The 23,009-nt window shown below is 49.6% G+C and overlaps 1 protein-coding gene across 1 annotated transcript in view; it reads right to left on the bottom strand.

The window, feature by feature from the left end:
* LOC147701465 (tetraspanin-4-like) overlaps positions 1–11,164 on the bottom strand; it is a 139,384-nt gene extending 128,220 nt beyond the window's left edge. Inside the window, exon 1 of the mRNA XM_086930142.1 lies at positions 11,024–11,164. The gene's annotated coding sequence lies outside the window, so the exon portion shown is untranslated. The remainder of the gene's footprint in view (positions 1–11,023) is intronic.
* Between the last annotated feature and the right edge of the window lie 11,845 nt (positions 11,165–23,009).

Here is a 23,009-nt window from a genome sequence, read left to right as displayed (position 1 = left end):
GCGAGTTGTGTTTCAATCCCGCACTCACTTTTTTGACTCCACGGAGGAGGTGTTTCAGTGGACGGACGAAATCAGGCCAGTGAAGGCGCACATACCCCCAGTGTGAGACTCAGACCCCTCGCATGATGAGGCACAGGCGAGGTTCTCTCGTGGTGAACAACGCAAAGACAATTAGAGATCCAGATCACGGCAGCGGTCTGTGTCGGGTACGGCTTCTGAGAAAGCGATGGGGGCTGCCGAGAAGCAGAAGAAGGGCACGTGAATGCGCTCAGAGACATATTGTTGATATATGGTTATAGCCCTTGGTGCTTCGGGTCCCCGCCCTGGGGCGCAGATAGGCCCTGTACTTGCGGGGAGTGGAGAGTGACTGCAATAGATGATGGTTCTAGGGAGCGATTGGGGGGGTGACTGGGGATGGGGGGGTTACATGGGCAGGAAGGGGTCCCCCTTGTTGTGGGTTGGTCGGCGTAGGTGTTGGGGGAGTTGAATAGGGTTATGGGGATCCATTGGTGGGGAGGCTCGTCGGCCTCCAGTTGGGGGTGGAGGCCCTACTACACCGCGACAGGTACTTCATCGTTTCTTGAGGTATGGGGTAGGGGGTGGGGGTCCGGGGTGGTGTTGGTTGTTGAATGGCCGGGGGAAGGCACGGTTCTGGCAATGTTGCTGTGGTGGTTAAGGGTGCACACGAATGGCGAGCGTGTTGCTCACTGGATACGGAGGGTCCTTGATGTCTAGCCCGGATGATGGGGCCAATGGGCCCGGGGGCTCACTTTGAGTTCTTAATTGGAATGTAAGGGGAATACTGGACAAGATCAAGCGGGGGCGGTCCTGAAACAGGCCAAAAGGGTGGGGGCGGATATCGTAATGCTGCAAGAGACACACCTACTGGGGACTAAAACACTATGCCTTCAGCGATATGGTTACACTCAGGTTTTCCATGCCGGTTTTGCCAGGGGTTCCAGAGGGGTGGCCATTCTGGTACATCGCAGGGTCCCATATGTACACGCCACCCACTGGTTGGATACGCAGGGCCGCTACATCTTCGTTCGGGGTACATTGGGAGAGGAATCGGTTGTATTCGGCTGCGTGTATGCCCCGCCCCCGTTGCAGTGGTCACTAGTAGAAAAGGTGTTGACGGTATGGGCTGATATTCCAAATGCACTGGCAGTTATCGGTGGGGATTGGAATGATGTGGTGGATCAAGTACGGGATAGGTACAGGCCTGGAGGGGGGACGGGGGCAGCTGGTCATACTAAATTGCATGATATGATTAGGACTTTGGGATGGGTGGATACTTGGAGGCACATACATGGCACGCAGCAAGCATACACCTTTCTCTCAGCTGTCCACAAATCCTTCTCCAGACTGGATTATATATTTGTTCCCCTTGCGGCTCAAGATAGAGTGGAGGCTGCGGACATATTGCTGCGTGGGTTGACGGACCACTCCCCTATGGCGGTTACGATTAGTTTGGATCGGCGGCGGCGACCGTTTCGCTGGCACCTCTCGGTCTGGCACCTGCAATTGGGGGACTACCAAGCACATATGAGGACAGCTATAGCGCGGTACCTCGCTGAAAATAGCGGTACAGTGGCGACTAAGGCGACGCTCTGGGAGGCTATGAAGCCCGCACTGCGGGGCATAGATATTGCATGGTGTGCGGCGGCTAAGAGGAGGCGTAGGGAGGCTCTGGATCGGGCCGAGGCAGAAATACGGGAGTTGGAGCACCGCAGTGGCCAGGAGGGGGAGGGTCGGACGCTAGAGCAGTTGCTGCTGGCACAGCAGTCTTATGCTTCTCTGTTACTAGATGAGGCGCGGCAGATGTGGCTGGCGACCCGTAGCAGGGTGTATCAATGAGGGGATAGATCTGGGACGATGCTTCATAGATTGTGTCAGGGTCAGTTCCAAACTCAGACCCCCCCGAGGATTGTAGATGATTCCGGTTCCCTGATGACTGATCCCAACGTGATTGCGGAGGGTTTTGCGGCTTACTATGCTGACCTATATTCCCTCACGAATACATCGACGCGGCCCTAGTCGCTAAATTTATTACTGACTTGCTGCCACGAGCGGTTACAGATTAAGCCAGCGATCGCCTGGATAGGCCACTGACTGAAGACAAGCTGGGTGTAGCTCTGGGGGAATTGAACACTGGGAAGGCTTCGGGTCCTAATGGCTTCCCCAGCGAATTCTTTAAGAAATTCCACCTACAACTGGGAGCTCATTATAGAGCAGTGGTAGAAGAAGCGAGAGACCAGGGTTGTCTGCCCCCGGACTGGAGACATGCGGAGGTGGTGGTGTTTCACAAACCTGGTCGGCCCCCCGAGCAGTACGCTTCGTACCGTCCGATTTCCCTGTTAAACGTAGAGGCCAAGGTCTTGGCCAAAGCACTGGCCAATAGGTTATTACCCTATATCACTGAACTTATACATCCGGACCAGGCCGGCTTTATGCCCCAGTGGGCGGCACGGCATAATATCAGGTGGGCTCACGTCGCAGTTGCGGCAATTCGGTCATCAGGGGCGCAAGCGGCGCTATTCTTGGCTGACATGGACAGGGCGTTTGATTCGCTTAGTTGGACATATCTGTTCTCGCTCCTGCCACAAGTGAATCTAGGGCCGGTGTTCTTGTCCTACGTGAAGTTGCTGTATACTGATCTAACGGCTTCTGTCAGGGTGGCGGGGGCGGAGTCCTCGAGATTTGCCATCCGAAGGGGCACCAGACAGGGAGGTCCCCTTTCGCCCTATTTGTTCGCCTTGGCCATGGAGCCCCTGGCAGCCTGGGTCCGAATTGACGCACAGCTGAAGGGATTCGAGTGGACGCGAGACTTGTCGGACCGAATTGCATTATATGCGGACGACGTCCTGTTTTTCTTAACGGATCTCAATAGGTCAGGTCCCGCCTTCTGCGCATCCTGCAGATCTTTGGTGAGACCTCGGGCCTCTACATGAATCCCCGCAAATCTACGTTATGGGTGCTGGGGAGTGGTCCGGCGATTGGAGATTGGGCATCGGAGCTCCAGACTGCAATTGGGGGCATCAAGTATCTAGGGGTGTTCCTGGCCGAGATCCCTGCAGTCGCATGGGAGCGAAACGTGGTGCCGGTCTGGGAACGGACCCAGGCTGATATTAAAATATGGTCTTGCATGCCGCTGACCATTTATGGTCGATCAGCCATATTTAAAATGGTGGCCCTGCCTCGCCTGTTGTATCAGTTGCAAAACTATCAGTATCCCATCCAGCCCTCCTGGTTCAAGCAGGTGGACTCGGTCTTGGGGCAGTTCCTTTGGGTGGGCGGCCCAGTTAGGTTGGCGTTGCGCACTTTCGTTCAACGTACTGTGGGGGGTTGGCGACTTCAGATGGTCTTTCTTAGTATCAAGCGTCGCATCTCCTAGTATCTGTTGAATGGTGGTATGGGGACAGGAGGGACCCGGCCTATGCACTAAAGAGGCTATTGATGGAGCCCCATACGTTACACATGCTGCTTTATGCGATGAGGGGGCGAAAGGCCTTGCCGTCGGTGACGCAAGTGGTCTTTGATGTATGGAGGCGAGCGTTGCGGAGGATGGGATGGTGGCGGACCCTGACCGAAGAAACCCCCCTTTGGCGTAATGGCCGCTTACCAGGCTTGGCGGCCCTTCCGGGATTCGTGGGATGGGACGCCATTGGTATTTCTAGATTGGGGGATGTTATGTCGGTAACGACGCTCAAGTCGTTCCAAGTATTGAGCGCGAAATATAGCATGCCTCGCATGCAATTCTTCCGCTACCTTCAACTTCGTCATGCCCTGGCCCCGGAGTTGGAGGGTTTGACGTCACTTCCCGAGTTTAACCCATTGGAGGCCTGAGTTTTTATGGGGGAAATAGATACCAAAAAGATTTTACGCATCTACCAATCCCTGGTCATACACTGCTCCTCAGATTTACACACACTTAAGGAGACCTGGGAAGCTGATGTTGGGCCGCTGGAGGAGGAGGACTGGAATGAGGCGCTGGCAGGTCCCAGAGGAGCGGCCATTTCGGTCCGCCTTAGGCTGATTCAATTAAAATACCTCCACAGGGTGTATTTCACAAGGCGGAGGCTGTGGAGGGCGGGCCTCATTGCATCCCCAGAGTGTACTAGGTGTGAATGTGAGGAGGGCACATTCTTCCATACAGTGTGGAGCTGCGGACGACTGGATAGATTCTGGAGTGGAGTCTGGAATGGAGTCTGGAATGGAATGGAATGGATGACGCTCTGGGCTGGATGCTCCCACGCACACCGCGACTGTGTTTGTTGCATGTGTTGGAGGGCGTGGGAGGCAACATCTACAAGAGACATCTGTTACTATTAGGACTCACGGTGGCCAAGCGAGATATTGCGAGGGCTTGGAAGAACCCACAGGCCCCGTCACTCACGGCGTAGAAAAGGGGCCTCGATTTCTGTATGGGGATGGAGAAGCCCATATTTCTTGCCCGGGGTTGCCCCAGTAAACATTTTAAGATTTGGAAGAGATGTGCCGATTACAGGGGTCTCTGGCTGGAGCCGCCGGCAGAACAAGACCCGGAACTGGAGGTTTGAGCGCGCTCTGCCGTAGGAAGTGTGTACATGAATAGTCGGATTTGTCAGACACCATGCAGGGGGGGAGGGATCCGGGTTGGATGGAGTTGGGGACTGTTGGGGGGGAATGGGGGTGGGCTAGTTATTTGCATTGGCCCTACTGTACTACCTGTAAAAGTCATGATGGATTGCATTGATCCACGTGTGTGCTACTGTCTGGCAGATACCTCTGGGATACAGAGATCTGCGACTTTCTATGTGATCTATCAATAAAATCTGTTTTAAAAAAAAACAAAAACAGAAAACAGCCTTCTACGAAGAGCACTGCCTGGCTTAAAAAATGCCAGTTTCCTCGAGAAAGCCCTGCCTGAAGACCGTCTTTGTCTCCTGAAGCAAACCGGGCCCTGTTTAAGAACACCCCGCTATAATAGAGAGACGCGTGCTCTTTAGAAGAAAGTTTTACTTTCCTGTAAATTGCATAGAGCTCTTGAGAAGATTCTTGCCAGCTAGAAATTTTCACTTTCTGCCTTCTAAAGAGAGCCCTGTCTTTCGAAAAAGTGCCATGGTGTTCACAGGAAAGCCCTGTGTTTCCTAAAAAATCCAGTCCGTCCTGCAAAGACCGCAGTCCCCTAAAGCGATCTTCGCTTTCCTACCGAGAATTCTGTCTTCCTAAAGAGATCTTTGTTCTCCTGTGGAGAGCTCTGTCTTCATCAAGGGATCCACGGTCTCCTAAAGAGAGATCAGTCCTCCTAAAGGGATCCATACCCGCCTAAAGAGATCTATGTTCTACTAAAGCGATCCCTGCTCAGCTGAAGACAGCTCTATTGTTCTGAAGGAATCCATGCCCGTCTAAAGATTGTTGCCGTCCTAAGCAACGCTGTCCACCTAAAGACAGTTCTGTCCCCCTAAAGGCATCCATGCCCCCCAAAAGTGTGCTCTGTTGCCCCAAATTAATCTAAGCTTCTTAAAGAGAGCTCAGTCCTTCTAAATCGATCCTTGCAATCCTAAAGAAAACTCTGTTCTCCTAAAGGGAGCTATGCCTTTCCTGTTGAAGAAAGCTTTGTTCTTCTAAAGATTAGCATGACTTCTTAAAATGAATGCTGTCTTGCTGAGGAGCCCTTTGTCCAATTAAAAGGGTTCATACCCTCCTAATGAGGGTGCAGTTCTCCTAAAAGGATCCATGCCCTCCTAAAGATACCTATACCCTCCTTAAGGGAGTTCTGTCCTATTAAAGAGATCCCTGTCCTTCCCAAGAGAGCCCTGTTCCCGAAGACAGCTCTGTTCTACAAAATTAATCCACCCTCTTCGAAGGAGGTCCTTGCCCTACTAAGGAAATCTGTTGTCCTGAAGAGTGCGATGCCCTCTGAAAGGATCCATGCCCGTGTAAAGCATGCTCTGCCATCATAAATGGATCCACACCTTCCTAACGAGAGCTCTCTCCTCCTTAATCGACCCGTGCACTCCTAAAGAGAGCTCTGCCCTCTGAGGAGAACTCGGGCTTCTGAAATGGATGTATGCATTCCTAGAGAGAGATGTGTCTTCCTATAGAGAGCTCAGTCTTCCTAAAGGGATCCATGCCTTCCAAAGGAGGGCTTTATGCTCCTAGGAGGGTCCATGCCCTGCTAAACATAACTCTGTACTCTCAACGAATGCTCTTGCCTCCTGTCGAGGCCTTTGTTCTCCTAAAAGGATTATGGTTCTTCCAAAGACAGCTGTCCTTCTAAATGTATTGATGCCGTCAAAAAGCAGGACCTGCGCTCCTGAGGAGAGTTCTGTTCTACTAAAGGAATCCAACCCCTCTTAAAGATAGCTCTGTCCACCAGTCCTCCTAAAACTATTACTGCCCTCCCACAGGCAGCTGTCCTTCAAAGAAGAGCTCTGTCCTACTAAAGAACTTGTGCCCTCCTAAAGAGGCCTGTGTCTTTGTAAACAAAGTCCTGTCCAGTGGAAGAGAGTTCTGCCCTCTTCCAGTGTGTCATTCCCACCCTAAAGACAGCCTGGCCCCCTTAAATGAACCTTTTTTTCATAGAAAGACCCTCTCTTTTTACAGAGGCCACTCTCTTCCTGAAGAGAACCAAAATCATCTGAATAGATTGATGTCTGTCCTCCCTGCCTTTATTGAGAGGGCTCTGCCGTCCCAAAGAAAGCGTTTCTCTTAGAAGTACTTCTGCCCTTGTGTCCTTTAGAGGACCGCAGGTGGTTTTGCCAAACCGCGAAGGCAGGTCCAAAATACTAGAGATCCCGGGATGTTTTTCTGAAAGTGCTCCCACTCTGAAGAAACATGAATGCTTGATGGGCTCATTTATAATGACGGGAGGCTTGGAACTGTATGTGTTGTACGGAAACATCCCCCTGAGGAAACATCCCCCTGAGGAAACATCCTCCTGAGGAAAGTCTTTGTTTCCATAACACAAAACAGTAATGCGCTGACACACAGGGCGTTTTCTTCCTGCATGTGGGCAACATTGTATTTTTTCCTGTTCTTTACTGATGTGTCCACTGCTGGAGAGCTCTACCCTCCTGAGGAGCAGAAATACCTCACTAAGGAGGGTGCAGAAAAGCCAGTGGCCCATTGGAGGGGAGGTCGCCAAATAGGAGTTTCTGGTGGCATAGCCAATTGAGGCTTCACTTCACCAGAAACTTAGCAGTCCCTCCCACTCAAAATGAGGCAGGGAGTGGCGTAAAGAGACATCTATCAATTTCCACCAAACTCTAAATGAGTCCCGCAATAGTTACATCCTCCTGGCTACAGGTCTTTCAGCGAGCAGATTAGTACAGGTCGTCAAAGCAACCATCAGAAGCAATATGCTGGAAGACTGAAAGAACTCATGGGCACATCCAAGGAGAAAAAGAGAAAACCAATCTATGACCCAACTCAAGCCCATGAGGGTGGCAAAAGTGGACAGAAGGGCCATACGGTCAACAGTGTCAAAAGCCACTGAGCTCAAGAAATACAAGGACACAGACATCACCAATATCTAGCATCTCGCTTTCCAATATCAAATAGCTCAAGGATTCTGCGTTCGACACCAGAAGCCCTGGACTGTTACGAGTTGAAATGAATGCGGGGGTGAGGACTCGAGTGGGCAGTCAAAAAGCGGTCTGAGCGAGATCATCAACAAAACCAACAGACCTTTTCCTGCTAAAATGTGAGTCACACTGTATGACAGTTAAAATTCCGTGTTTCTGATTTACACGCTTATTTTGAATTCTTGTAGCACTTTAACATCTGTGCAGTCTCAAAACGCTCCAGACAATTAAATCAGAAAGACAAGATACAGACACAGTCTTACTTTCAACCAGTGCCTTCTATATTAACCAGAGCGACAACCGATCAGCCCCCTTAACTGTTGACGGGGGAGCTTCTGGGTGCAAGGATCTGTGTTTGTAAACAGAGTAACAAATCTGAATCACATTGGATCAACTCGGCCTTTCATCCTTCCAAGATCAATAAAACGAGTACCATTAAGTTGGGTAACATTAAAGGTCTATGACACGTCAATGTTGCCAGGGGCCGCCTCACTTGGGTAAACTTGCCCTTTATATGTGCCTGATATGTTTTAGAGTCGGAGCATCAGAGTATAAAGTGACTCCCCTTCCAAGAGTCTTTACCTAGACTTTGGATCTGCCACTAGCTCCCACATCACCCCCAGCCCCCCATCCCCGATAGCGGTTGTCAATCCAGAGAGAACCACACACTGCTGCACACTGCTTTTAGCTCAGCGTGTCTTTTCTAAGAGCTTTACTGAGTGCACTGCAGCCATCTGGCTTTGCTGAGAGCACTGTAGAACGAAACTTTTATTTTGAAGTCATGTATTTTCTTCTCTAAGCATCACAAAAAAAAGATTCACATACCAAGGTCAAACTCGAATGAAAAGCAGTGTACTATCAGTTCCATATTTCACCAAACAAGAACGGAGACCGAGTCAGACGCAAGGACATTTTAAGCGCGGGCTAATGGGGGTGAAGCCCAAGGCTACAGCTTTTTAGTAACTAAAACAACTCGACTCTGCTCTTTGTGTGTCTGCTTAAAAATAGAAACAAAACAGTGTCTATGGCTGCCTCTACTGCTATAGACTCGCAATATCAGTCGTACGTACACACTATGTCAAATTTGTGAGATGTGTTGGACCCAGAATACTTCTTGTTTTACATCTATAATTACTCAGGGAGTTTTGGTAGTGTAATAATTGCACTTTGTCATTATTCGACGCCTCTAAAAGCCTGCCACCCTGAATGGTGCTCTGCATTTACCTTTCAACCACTTAGAATACATGTCCCACTTACAATACATGCCTCCCACTTACAATATCTATCTCCCACTTAGTTTACATACCTCCCAGGATTCTAGATATTTTTGCAAATCAGTAACCTGAAGCTGTGGGGCCAGAAGCCCACAGTCTGTAAAATCTGTGTACCCTGAGAACAGGCTGATAAGAGGTGTCTCTGTGTACCTTAGTTCTTCTGTCTGAGCCCCTGTTCTGTAAGCTCTCCACATGCTGAGGGATACGGCTGCTGTCCAGAGTTTCAACCTCAAACATCTGTGCACTGCTTTGTCGCCAGGACCCCGAGGCTGAAATGCTTCTGTAAACTGGAGACTAGTAGCACAGCTGGAAACTGGGCCTATAAAATCTCTGACATCCGAGATATAGCTGTGCTGTCCTAAGCATCTGGGTATCCTGTGAAACAGTTGTGCTGCCAGATGCTCGAGTCTGCAATAGATACAGCCTAAAGGGCCACTCTGCTGTCAGAAGCCGGAGCTTCGGAGAGCTGTGCGTCCTGACAAACATCTGTACTGCCAGCTGTCCAATCCTGTGAGTACTGTGTATCCGGAGGACATGGATCTCTGTAACGAGTGACTGACTTAAAGCTGCACATCTTAAGGATTTTGGGGGCCCTGGACCGGACAATTTTGAATTTATGATCCAATTTCTGCTCTTTCAAGCCCTCTTTGTCCAGGTCACTCACAGTGCACAGGGACAAAATGTGTTTACATCTAATATTCAGGGATAGTGATATGTTTTCAATATTGTAACAAAGAAGCAGCTCACTAACATTACTGCAAATAAGCTCTATGTACCCCTCCCAGTTCTCGTACGTCAGATCCTGTTTTGATCTAAAGTAACGTTTTTATGGGTATTGCAAGAAACAAACACAACATTTCTCTGCAAAACGCCTGTAATAGACTCACATACATCACCCACATTAAAAATAAATTAAAGGGAAACAGTATTTATAAAAGTCTAAGAATTATTCAAGGTCATTGGGGCAAGACTCTCTGTAGAACAGAGCTGGCTCTATCTGGGGGCCCCCTGAATGGCTGGGGCCCCGGGCCAGAGCCCACTTTACCCATGCCTTAAAAAATCTCGGTTGTCTAGCTCCAAAAGCAGAATATAGACAGGGCCCCTATTTGACCTGTAGCGCTAGTTTGAGATGTTCTTTGAGAGATGGAACTTTGGTGTCCCACTTGCCAGCTATGGCCAAGATTGGGGATGCCTGAAACCTGCCAAATATCCACCTGGTGGAGAAAGAAGCCCAGAGAGGCACAGGCAGCCATCAAGATTCAAGGGGCACCTACTTGTGCCGCTCTGTAGATCAGGGGTGCCAATGGGAACAAGCCAGGGTGGACTCCAATGAACGGTGACACCATGGCAAGCATGCAAGTGGGCCTGCAGTTATCACTGACGCTGCATGGCAGGCTGGCACCATCCATAGAGGACTCTCTTCTTTTTGTGAGTACCTGGCAAAGCCCTCATCCTGTTCCATTGCCACTCCTGGCTGTCATCTATCCCACTGAAGACTGGTTAGGAAGGCCAGGAAGACCAGCCCATTATTCCTGGGGGTCTGTCAGTGTATCTTACTTGTAGGCACTCTCTAGCGAGTCCCAGTTTCTTAATACTTATAGAAGGTTGACCATTCAAGGCATCTTTCCACCGCTACCAGCGGATACTGCCATACTAAGCTTAAAGATTTCTTGGTAGGCCTTACCGTTTCCAGCTAACTTACCAGAACCCCAAGACCATTTCACCACAACCAGCCCGTTTCAAGATACGAGCCCCTGCATACACAGTAAGTACACAGAGTCAGCAAAAGGTGTAACTCAGACCAGTTATTTTCAAGATGCTCATATTTCCTGGTAAGTTCCTAACTTTAAAGAAGTTCCACAGATAATAAAATTCCTGTTGCATTATCATTTGCTTTCCTGTGAAAATGTAATACCCTCTACCCTGTAACCAGGCTTTTGCCGCATTCTAAGCCTCTGGGTTGCTTGACCCAAAGAAATATTAAGTCAGTGGCTTAAGAGATTAATATAACTGAGAATCCTGCATAAGTGCATGTCTAATAAATCTACAGCTCCATTTCCATTGAAGAAATCAAGATTACCCCTTCTACCTTTCCAACTCCACCCAGCTCTGGTCTCCATTTCAAACTCACAGGAGTCACCCACCCCAAAGACTCTAGAAAGATAAAGGAACATAGCTCACCTTTCTGGGCTGTCCCGCGAACACTGAAGTGGGCTCCGCGTGGATCCTTCTTGCTGGTCAGATGAGCCTTGGGTATAACCTGCACAAAAAGCACCCACTTGCCTCCCCTCAGTTCAGTTCCGAAATCTGAGGTTCTCCTGCCCTCTTGGCGGATCAGCTGAAATCTCTGATTCTCTTGGAGTCCAGGGTCAGATCAGACCTAGTGTCTCGCAGACTCCTCTGTCCTTTTGGGTCTGACCGGCGGTAGAGTCTCACAGACTCTGCTCTTTGGTCTGAGCCGGGATAAAGTTTTACAGAATCCCTTAAGTTCTCCAGTCCGTCAGGGTCCAGAATACAATAGAGTTTCTTCTTCTCAGACCAGCTGGTGATCTGGGATTCTCTAGTCCTCTCTGGCAGACCAGCTGTAGATTCTCAGAGATTTTCCTCCCCTCTGCTCAGACGATCTGAAGAACCCCAGATCCGCCCAGCTGCAGTCTCAAAGATGATGTTGACCTCTGCTCAGTCCAGCTGTACATAGAGTCTCAAAGATCCTTTTGCACTCTGCTCAGCTCTGCTGTAGATTCTCAGACTCCTCTGTCCTTTCTGGCACGACCAGCTCCAGGGCGTCTCACGTTTCCAGGTCCAGGTTTGTGGTCAGTGAACCTCCCGTCCGTGCTACAGACCTGAGGAGCTCATGGGGGGTCACAGGTTGTCTGTCCTGTTTTGAGCTCTGCCAGGGAGGCGTCTTCAGCTCACACTCCCACTCTCCTCCGTGACCAGAGCTGCGGGGGCTTCACTTCCTTCGCATGTGATGTGTAGGTGCTCTGAAGGGTCACTGATTTGACTCCAGTCTCCTCCCTACAGAGTGACCCTCGGCAGTTGTACCTATAAGCCCCTGTACCTTTGAGGCCAGAGATATTCAGCTCCCCTGTCTCGTGCTCGTTTCAGGTCTCCCCCGCTATGCGTTCTTTGCTTTAAGGCACCAGGGTATCAACAGAGTACTTCAGGACTCCTGGTTATCAGCCTGTGAGCCCTGTATCAATGGCCCTGTGTATCAGCCCCAGTGCCACGGTCTCTATGAGCTGTCTCTGTTCTTCAGAGCCCAAGGGCTTCTGGGAAATGACCACTGTCCCACCGTGCTCCTGTACAACAGGCCCTGCGCTCCAAAACAGAGTTTTTGCCCCGAGTTTGCACCCCTCAATCACTGTCCGTCGACTCACGAGACTCCGCCACTCCACCGCGTGCCTCAGCAGCTCTCGAGTCTCCGCGGATGTCCCTCTCAGCCCCCGTGCCTCAGCCAGTATGGTCTGTCTCGCTGCCCGTCCCTCTCCTCTGCTCCGTTCTCCTGAAGTTGTTCCACTCGGGGGTCCGGGGCTCATGTGACTCGGAGGGAGGAAATGGGCGGCGCTGGAATAATGTGAAAAATGTGTGCATCCCTCTGCTGGCTGTGCGGGGGAGGGGCGCGGTGTGGGGGAGTTTTACAGCGGTACATGCGAGGGCTGTGTCAGGTTTGTAGAACCTGGGGCGCGCGCAGGTTGCGGGCGCGCAATGAGGGACTCACACGGACACCTTGTTTGGTTCGTCGCGTGGTCCCGACTAACCCGGGGACACGCCCACCTTTATTTTATATAACGTACGCGGCGCTGTGCGCCACCGCGTATGCGCACGTCTACGTGCGCTGATCAACTAGACCGCAACTGTGCGGTCGCAACATTACATTCCTTTTCACCTTTGGTATGAACAAAGACCCCCCCCCCTCAACAAAATGGCATTGCTCTGAGTGTCCAAACAAGTAATAAGACGTGGCCATCCGGCCTGTTACCAGTCTCTAGTCTCTTCACGGTCTCTCAGCCCACTGCGTAGTCGGCCATCCGGGAGGAGGGCGCTGGGTTCCTTCTCAGTCCATAGCCTGTTGCTTCACCACGGAACAGCACTCTCCGGGGTGGTTCACTGTAGGGAGTGCTTGTGCCCAGAGGGCTCTGGGGGCTCCTGGGGAGAACGGCACTGGGGGTGCTGGAGGCTCGCGGTTCATCTGCAGAGTCCACGTCCCCCTCCTGGACGGCGGCTTCGGGAGTGCTTTGGTTGCTTCCTGGCCGGGTTGGCGATGCTGTTGATCCCTCATCCCTCTCCGAGCTGGTTGGGTTATTCCGGGGGCTGGCAGCCTTTTTGAAGAATGAGACATTCCTGGTGACTGTTTCTCCTTCTCGCTGGGCGGTGACCATGGTCCCGTTCCGGGCAGTGACAGTCCATGGTTGTGGCTCGAACGGGAGCCTGAACTTGCTCCCTGGATACCTGTCTCGGACGTAGACCCGGTCATTTTCGGCAATGGATGACTCTTTGGACTTTCGCCGGAAACTTGCATAGTCATTAGACTTTTTCCTGTTGGACACAGTCCTCCATGATTCTGCACTGGCGGGGTTCCAGGTGGGGTGATTTGGGAGGGTGTCTCGGATTATGCGTCCCATCGTGGATGGACCTGGGGCGGCCTCAGTGGTGCGGTGTGGAGTAAGCCTGTACTCTCGGAGGAAGGAGTAGATTCCTCTCTCCACCGATGTTCCCTCAGCATGGGCAATCCGGATGGTTTTGTTCAACGTGCGCATAAACCTTTCTACTTCTCCGTTTGCTTGTGGCCATCTGGGTGTTATTTTCCGGTGTAGGATCCCCCACTCCGCTAGATACTCAGCAAATTCTTGGCTCTGAAAGGGGGGACCGTTGTCGGTCTTGACTCTCACAAAGATGCCATGGGTTGCGATAGTCTTCTCAAATTTGGCGATCACCTCTTTTGCAGTGAGGGATGTAACAATTTCCACTTCCGGATATTTCGTGTAGTCATCCATGATGACAAGCATGTGTCTTCCGTCTGGCAGGTGACCGAAGTCGGCGCTGACGTGCTCCCATGGTTTTTCCGGGCCAACTTCTGTGATGACCGGTGGCGGGTTTTCTGGGAGCCCCGCTGCTTGGCACCACTGGCACTCTTTGACGGCCCGTTCCACTTGTGCGTCCATGTCTGGAAACCATAGTTTGGCACGAAGTCTGCTTTTTGTCTTCACCACTCCCTGGTGTCCTCGGTGAGCAAGGGCAATGGCTTGCTGTGTGAGAGTAGCCGGCATCACGATTCTGGGCCCTCTTAGCACGCAACCCTGGCTATCAACTGACAGCTCCTCTTTGACCCTCAAGAACGCTTCCAGGGCTGTTTTCGCTTGCGGTGTTCTCTGGCCTAATGACGCTTGGAGCGTCTTCCACTCGTTCGTGCGTATGGCATTCGAGACAATCTGGCAGATCTCGTCATTTTGGGTGGCTTCGATGATCATGTCCAAGCTCATGGGGAGTGGTCTGGACCTTTCAACCACTGCATTCACGTATGACTCAGTGTCTTCAGCATCCTCCCTCTCTCCCGGGGTGGCTGCCCTCGGGTGGCGTGATAGAAAGTCCGCTGGGTTGGTGGCTCCCGGTTTGAACTCTAGCAGGTAGTCATATTCTTGCAGCTGCAGAATCCATTTCTCAATCCTGGGCGGTGGTTTCGATACCGTCCCCCTGAATAGTGGAATTAGGGGTTTGTGGTCTGTTGAGACGGTGAACGGGTGCCCATACACGTACATGTGGAAGTGTCTGCACGCCCAGTGGATAGCTATGGCTTCACGTTCTATCTGAGAGTACCTCTGTTCCGTCTCTGTCAGCGATCTGCTGGCGTATGCAATCGGTGCCCAGTCATCTTCTCCTTGACGTTGTGTGAGGACGGCACCCAGACCGAAAGGGCTGGCGTCGACGGCGATGTTGGTCTTTTTGGAGGGGTCAAAGTAGGAGAGTGTCTTCTCCGCCGATAGGGCTGCTTTCGTGTTTTGGAATGCGTCCTCCTGCTCCTTGCCCCACTGCCAGGGGGTGGATGTCTTCGTGAGCTCGCGGAGAGGTCGGGTGATGTTGGAGAGGTCCGGGATAAAGCGACCACAGAAATTTACCATTCCTAGAAAGCTCCGCACCTCAGAGATGTTTGTCGGGGCGGGAGCCGTCTGTACATCCTTGACCTTCTCTGGATCGGGGGCGATGCCCTTGTCTGAGAATGTGTATCCGAAGAAACTGATGGTGTTGCGGAGGAATTGGCATTTTTCGCGATGCAGGGTGAGGCCAGAATCCTTGAGTCTTTGTAGAACTCCCCTCAGCCGCTGGTGATGCTCTTCCACAGATTGGGCATATATCAGCAGGTCGTCACTTACGTTGAGTACGCCTGGGAGTCCGCTGAGCACTTCACGGATGGTATTTTGGAAAACTTCTGCTGCACTCGAAATGCCGAAGTTGAGGCGGCGATATCGGCGTAGGCCCACATGGGTGGAAAAGGTAGTGATGTACCTGGAGTCGGGGTGGAGTGGTAGCTGGTGGTAGCCTGAGCGAAGATCTACCTTGGAAAACCATTTGGCTCCATTGAGTTCGCTCAATATGTCGTCAACAGTGGGCGTCAGGTGACGCTCTCGCTTGACTGCGGCGTTGGGCAGGCGCATGTCCACGCATATGCGAACCTGCCCTGGCTGTTTAGGCTTCCTTGCTACTACGATCGGTGACACCCAAGGCGTGGGCCCATCCACTTTCTCGATTATTCCTTGTCTCTCGAGACTCTCGAGTTCTTCTTCGACTTTTTTTCGGAGGTGGAAAGCAATTCTCCGGTGCCGGAGTGCCACGGGTTGTATGGATGGATCAATGTGTAGCGATACCTCTTTCCCTTTTAGGCACCCGATGCCCCTGAACGTGTCCTCAAATTCTTCGATGATTGCATCGAGTTCATCCTCTAGGACGGCCATGGCATAGAAGATGAGTTGGAGTTCTTCGGCGGCTTTTCCGCTGAGCCGCATGCCGCTCCCCTCTTTTGTCACATATATGGTGGAGGGGACTGTCCTGTCCTGATGACAGATATTAGTCTTGAAACACCCAATGAGTGGTATTGGGGTTTTCTGTCCATAGGCGAACACTCGGATCTTCGCTTTGCTTAGGGTTGGCTTGTCACGCAGTTGGTTGTATACGTCCGCTGCCATTAACTCGATAGAGGCCCCTGTATCTATAGTGGCTCTCACCTCTTGCTGGTTCACTCTTATGCGACACTTCGGGAGGCGCTTTTTTTTTCTGGCCGGCTGATCGATGGCAAACACATAGTGTATGGGGTAGTCATGGACATCGTCGTCCATATCTTCGCTATCTGGGCTGTCTCTGATGGCATGCGCTGCCTCCGTCTTCTGTTTCGAGGACCTGCATACCGAGGCGAAGTGATTCCAACGCCCACACGCGCTGCATTTCTTGCCATTCGCTGGGCAGTCTTTTGCTCTGTGAGGTGTGCCTCCACAGTATCCACATTCCTTCCGCCTTTCCTGTGGTTTCTTCCCTCCGAGTGACCGTTGTTTAGGGCGGACGACATTTACTTGTTCTGCGACGTTGACTTGTTCACCTTTTGCTGGCCTGTGCAACGCTGCCTCCATGTGGGACGCTCTCGCTCTCGATAGTTCCTTGGAGCGGCCTAGTTTCAGGATCTCAGCGAGGGGCTTCCCATCTTCCTGGAGAATCTTGACCCTGAGATCGGATGAATAACAGTTCTGAATTATCTGACCACGTATCTCTTCTTGCTCATCCCTGAATCCACAAGTGCTAGCGAGCTCCCTCAGCCTCCCATGGAAAGCATCTAGAGACTCATCAGCCTCCTGCCGGGCTTGGCGGAAAAGAAACCGCTCATAGTCTTTGCTGACCATGGGCTCAAAGTAGGCATTAAGCGCTTGCAGGAGCGTGATGTACGTGTGTGGCGTGGCCTCTGTCAGAGTCTTGTAGATGCGGTGGATGTCCTTACCCCCTAGGTGCAGGAGGAGTGCTCGGCGGCGTTCCCTCGCCGTCCCCGCACCTTCAAAGTAGAAGTTGAGGCGCTCTGTCCAGTCCTTCCATCTCGGCGCCAAAGAGGCAGGTGCGCCGTCGACCACAAAGGGCTCGATTGGGGGGATGGCCGTCATCGTGGCGCGGGCACCGTTGGCTCCACTAGGGGCGCTGCGCTCCGGGTCGTAAGACGAGGTTCCACCACGTGGGGATGGGCGCCACCGGCAGGTCAGTCGCTGCTGGGCACGTGTCGCGGCTTAGCGTGAGTGTGCAACGCTACCACGTGCCATCCTATGCAGGCGCTGTGACCAGGAGGCGCCGCGTGTGTGCGTGGCAGTGCGACCATGAGGCGGCCGCAGTCTTATGCCATCATCCGGGTCTCGGCCGGGGCCTCGCCGGTCCAGGCGGGGCAGCTCATGGGGCCTGGGCCGGACCCTTTACGCAGTCCGGGCCGTGCAGGGGGCACAGCGTGGGGTCAGACACCCCTCGTCGCCATTGTCAGGTTTGTAGAACCTGGGGCGCGCGCAGGTTGCGGGCGCGCAATGAGGGACTCACACGGACACCTTGTTTGGTTCGTCGCGTGGTCCCGACTAACCCGGGGACACGCCCACCTTTATTTTATATAACGTACGCGGCGCTGTGCGCCACCGCGTATGCGCACGTCTACGTGCGCTGATCAACTAGACCGCAACTGTGCGGTCGCAACATTACAGGCTGGAGTCTAGGACAGGACTGCGGGGGTGTGATGTCCGGGGAGGGGGTGGCGCGGGCGGGGGCTTCTTACTGTAAACTGTCCTGGAATCGGATGCCTAAACCCTGTACATTGTGTTGTGTTGGCTCTCTGCACACTTTGTGCACGAACTTTAACCTGCACGTGCCCAGGCTGTGCTACAGGAGTATTATGCTTTGCATGCGCACGCTCTGCATTCCTATGCACACATTCTTCTGAGGGTGGTATACAATAAATGCACAGGTCCTATAGGCATACATGTCAACATACCCAATTCAGAAGACAGGAGACTCTCGACTTTTGAAGCCAAAAATGTCTATATTTTAGCTGTCTCCCGCCTAAAATTGCCTCTGCTTCAGTAGAAGTCGATGGGGAAAATGTATTCTCTAGATTTTATTTTAAGAATCTCCCAAATTCTTGTTCCAAAATGTTGGCGTGTACATAGCTGCCAGGTTTTTGCTTTGCATATGTGTAACATTTCCATATGCTCAGGGTGCTTAGTATAGTTCAAGTTTGGCATTTGTACAGCGCACTACTCACCCAGAGGGTCTCAAGGCGCTTGAGGGAGGGGGGTACTTTACTTATCGAATATCCAAGTTTTTAGTTGTTTTCTGAAGGAGAGGTGGTTCTGTGTAAGGCGGAGGTGGGTGGGGAGAGAATTCCAGGTTTTGGCCGCTAAGTAGGAGAAGGATCTTCCCCATGGTGGATCTAAGGATGCTTGGAATTGCGGCGAGGAATTGATTGGACGATCGTAGTTGGCGGGTGGGGGTGTATTTCAGTGCCTCATGTGTGACACTCCGAGTGACATACTAGCGCTAGAAGAACGAAGTAGTTACATCCCTATGATTAAATACATTGTAGAAATAACCCCCTTTGTGTAATGTAATTCTCTTGTAATGGGCTTAAAAACTACCACACAACCAACCAGACTATAAGACCTCTTACCTTCCTACCACAATCCTACCACAATTCTTCCTGCGAGCTCCTGTACATTTCACTCACACAACAGAACAAAGTACACTTCCCCTGCATAAACCTCCAACAGAAAAAATGGTGACCCTTATACAAACAATAAAACAAGCAGAGAATACAAATATTGTCTAGACAAGATCTTTGCACCACCAACAGGTTACAAATATCGGCTACTAACACAAAAGGTACATAGCAGAAAATATCTGTGAAGATTATTGTTCGTTCAAGGAGTGGTCAACTTTGGGGACCACCTTTCCCATCAAACCCCGGGGAGATCTGCAGCAGAGGTTCAGCCTATCAGAACCGGAGTCACGTCCATGGCACCGACTGTGTCCTACTCAACCTCCTCTTTCTTGAGTGCGACCAAAACTATCCAGTACCAATCTTTACTCCACTTTGGTTGATTTGGAACCTGGGAAGAAATAAGAGCCATCCCTCATACATCAGGACCAAATGAAAGTCGCAATGCAAACGATGAACAATCAATTTCAAGAAAGCATGCAACACACACAGAACTTTCAGGTAAGGAAGAACAATTGTACATAGATAGGCTGTGGGGTTTTAGGTTTAAACCTATAATAACCGATAAAACCCCACTGAAAGAGAAATAGCCCTCACCAGTGAAAACATATAAACACTGAAAAAACACCTGCACAACCACAAACTAAATGCCATTCAAAGAAAGGAAAAGGAGAGTGAAAGAGTAATTTTTTTCCCTGAAGGGGACAATACAATGTAACTTTGTTATACAGGCTAGCAGTAAGAAAGACTGGGATAACATTCCCTCTTTTACAACATGGGCAGTCCAGCTGTGGCTATCTGCTGGTATTTAGGAGTTTCAGCGCCAAGATGCTCCCTGGAGTGGTAGTGCGCTATAAAAATGCCATATCACACATATCACATTATTCTGCTTGAGCTTTCTGGTTTAGGAATGTCACTAAAATATTGTTTCATTTTTCTTTTGATTTTTTCAGTTTTGTGGTCTTTTGGTCTAAAGATGCAGGGTTTAGAAGCATGGTTTAGGTCTCGCTTAATTACTTTATAAACTGTAGACAATCAGGAAATATCAAAATCATATTTGATATTTTGGCTGCGTTTGATTCTTTCACTGATAGGTGAAATGGCTGGTTTCATAAGAACATTTCCTTATACGTGTCATCCCGCTGTTTAGTAATTTTTCTTTCTCCCTCATGGTCATTATCTACTCCCTTGCTCTTCCTTTGTTTCTCTATTCCCAGCTACCGCCTTTCCCCCTCTCCCCAGTTTTGACCACTTACCTCTTTATTACATCTCTTTCCCGCTCGCCCCTCTCCGCTCTTACTCTGCAATCACTTCTCCCATCCAGTTCCCCTTACCTTAATCTGTTATTTTTTTCTCTGGTCTACCTATTTTAGTACTCTTTCCCAAACTTTCCAAAGTGCCCTGCCTCGTTACCTAATTGTATTATTACTCTATTTGTAACTCTGTTGTTTCCAATATGTTGTAAAGCGCTCTGATACTCTTGGGTCCAGCCAGCGCTATATAAAACCCTTTAAATAAAATAAAATAAATAGAAAGGGTAAAAACCCTTAATACATCAGCCCACAGTTTTTAGTGGGTCAGAATTGATAGTAGGTGAATTGCCAACACCTGAGGCTTTAAACATTCAATGCAAGGTATAGTGGCAAGTATATGTATAGAGAGCTATCACTAAGCATTTGGGATAGTGGGGAAAATATGACACCAGACTTTTGGAAAACATGAAATGCAGTGTCACTTGGAATGCTCTGCAAAAAAGGTTCTTTCCAAGTTCAACAAAGATTGGAGTGATATTGTTTGTATTTGCAGTGATTCAGCTACGTATTTGAAAAAGTTGTGTGATGACCTGTCAAAATTGATACCCGAGCTGAAGTGATTCCCTGTAGGAGATCCTTGCCACTTGTTAGATGATTTGCTGAAAGCATCTTTACAATCTTCAGAGTTAATGAGGGATCCTCTTGACTTTTTAGTCCATTCTGGTACACTGTTTTCATATGCATAGGAACTAAAACGAGAATATTTATAATTTCGTGTTTTGTGTGGCATCAAAGAAAGAGTCATCCCAATTGTGTCCCGTAGCTGATGGTTCTCAAACCAAGGGGCTATGAATGCTATATTATCCATGTGGCAACCATTTACAGAATTTGTACTGAGTGATGATGCCAAAGGCAAGAAATGTGAGGAACTTTGATCGCATAAAGATGGTGAAGTGAAAAAAGTGCACTCTACTATTTTTACAGGAAAACATAACTTCTGTAGTGGACATAAAAAAAAACTAGAGTCTGGAAAAATCCTTGTCTGCCAAGTGTTCAGCATAATTGGTGTAGATGTGAAACATCTCCTTGAGAGTAGGCTGGGCAACACCTTGAGTGACTTTGGCACTGCAACATGTTCCATGTTACAGTGCTTGCCACTTGTTAAGCAAAGCAAAGTTGGAGAGCAATTCAGGAACGTTTATTTTACAATGTATGAGAAATGGCTTGCAATTATGCATAGGAAGGTCCCTTCACCACCAATGGCCTTTCAAGTAAACAAATTAACAAAACCTCACTATGTTAATTTGTAAAAGGTCTAGATCCCTTCAGTGAAGGACAATTACCTCTGTGGTTTCAAAAGTGCTGCTTAATTTTTGACTGCTTCAAGAACACAGAGGGCATAAGCGCCCAGTTCAATGCATATGTTGCAGAACCTGCCCTGAGAATCGCAATCTTTAAGTGCACCGGTATTGGCAAGTAAGGCTCTGTCAGTGGCCAGAGTTAACAAATTGTGTACTGGCTGTTTTGGCGTTGCTCTTTTCAACTGCCAATGCTGAGAGGGCCTTTTCACAGAAGTTTACATGGGAAGGAAAGAGCGAGCGCACATCACTAAAGACTCACTGAAGAAATATTGTACGGTGTACTACAATTAGCTTAATTTGCAAAAATCTATTGGACCTCATGTACACTATACATACACTGTCTATATATCATGGTATATGAGTGCAGAAATTAAGCAATAATAAAAGCAAAATGTTCCATAAACACCAGAAAAAAACGTTTTCTGTTGTTTTTAGTGACGCGAAAATGTGTAACCACTGATAACAACTGTTTTTTTAAGGTATTGAAATCACTTGAAAACACTGACAAAAACTCACTAGAATTTACCAAAAATAGAAACTGAAAACAGGAAAGCCTATACATAGACCTTACGACCAAGTGAGCCACAATCCAAACCTTCTTGACCATATTTCCATGAGTGAACCATTCCGGGTTGGAAGTTTACAGAAACCTGGGTGGGAATAATCCTTGCCTCCTTGTCCTTAATAGAATTGAAAGTTCCATTACGATTTGTAGGAAACTTTTCATTCTATGTCAACCACCAAAGATGCCATATCTCTAACTGTGACTGCATCATTTTCACCTATTTTGTTTGTGATTGTTTGATTGTTGAAGTTTTTACCTGCCTGTGACTATTTCATTTTACCGGTTACATTGTGGGTTTTATAGTCCAAAATCTGTTGTTTTGCAATTGCCCGTGACAACCTGATTTTACTTCCTAGTTTCTCCTTTAATCTGTGCTCAGACCTGTGTGTTAAGCAATCCACCCCAGCTCCTGTTTTGTATTAGCAAGTGAGTGAAACCAGTTTAAACACTACACCACCCAAGAAACAATCATCCTATACTTCTGAGACAGAGCAGAGTGTGCTTTGAGACTGCAGTAATCTGCTGTTAAATGTTTAAGCTGTATTCTGCTACAGGCAAATATCCCTTACTCGCTGCTGTATCCAGCCAAGCTCAAGGTGTCCTATGAGGGCACAGCACCGTTTTTTACGGACGTCAAATCCGCACTAAAATCTGCTAAACATGTTGGGGGTAGGAAAAGGAGGTGCAAGGTCAGTGTGCCGAGGAGGCATCTGATGACAGGCTGAGTGACAATTATTAGTTTGGGCAGGGTCTATCTAAGTCTTTAAAGGTGTTTATTCCTGTCAACGTCCAGCCAGATACAGCACTGTTCTTACTGTTGAGGTTGGACATTTAGTTTGTGCAATGTCTGCGGCGAGTTGTTAGAAGAACTGTGCGCTTTGCTATGTTACATTGATTTGACCCTCTGCTTTATTCTTGCCCACCCTGCTCTCGGCTGGGTGTAAGCCGGCGACACCGCTCCCTGAGTGAGATTTCCCATTTGTTGGTTTGCCCTAATTGGGGTGGAACTTATATTTGTAAATGTTAAAGTGGTTCACACAACCTGTTTGGGGGGTTGGAGTAAGTGGTGGGTGGAGGGGGGAGGTTAATGTTATGTTGTTGGCCAGCTTAATGCTTCACAGTCTAGAATACCTTGCTTGTGCATCAAGGTCTATATTCCTCTAGTACCCAATATATGCAGAGGGTTGGCATCCGATCAGGGGCAATATATCATTGCACCGTACTGCCCCTAGGGGGATTGATGCTTATGAGGCCCATGTCATGG

Source organism: Lissotriton vulgaris, chromosome 7 (assembly GCF_964263255.1).
Source record: "Lissotriton vulgaris chromosome 7, aLisVul1.2, whole genome shotgun sequence".
Taxonomy (NCBI): Eukaryota; Metazoa; Chordata; class Amphibia; order Caudata; family Salamandridae; genus Lissotriton; species Lissotriton vulgaris.
The sequence above is the reverse complement of the archived record's forward strand: the minus strand, read 5'-3'. Positions and strand labels throughout refer to the sequence as shown.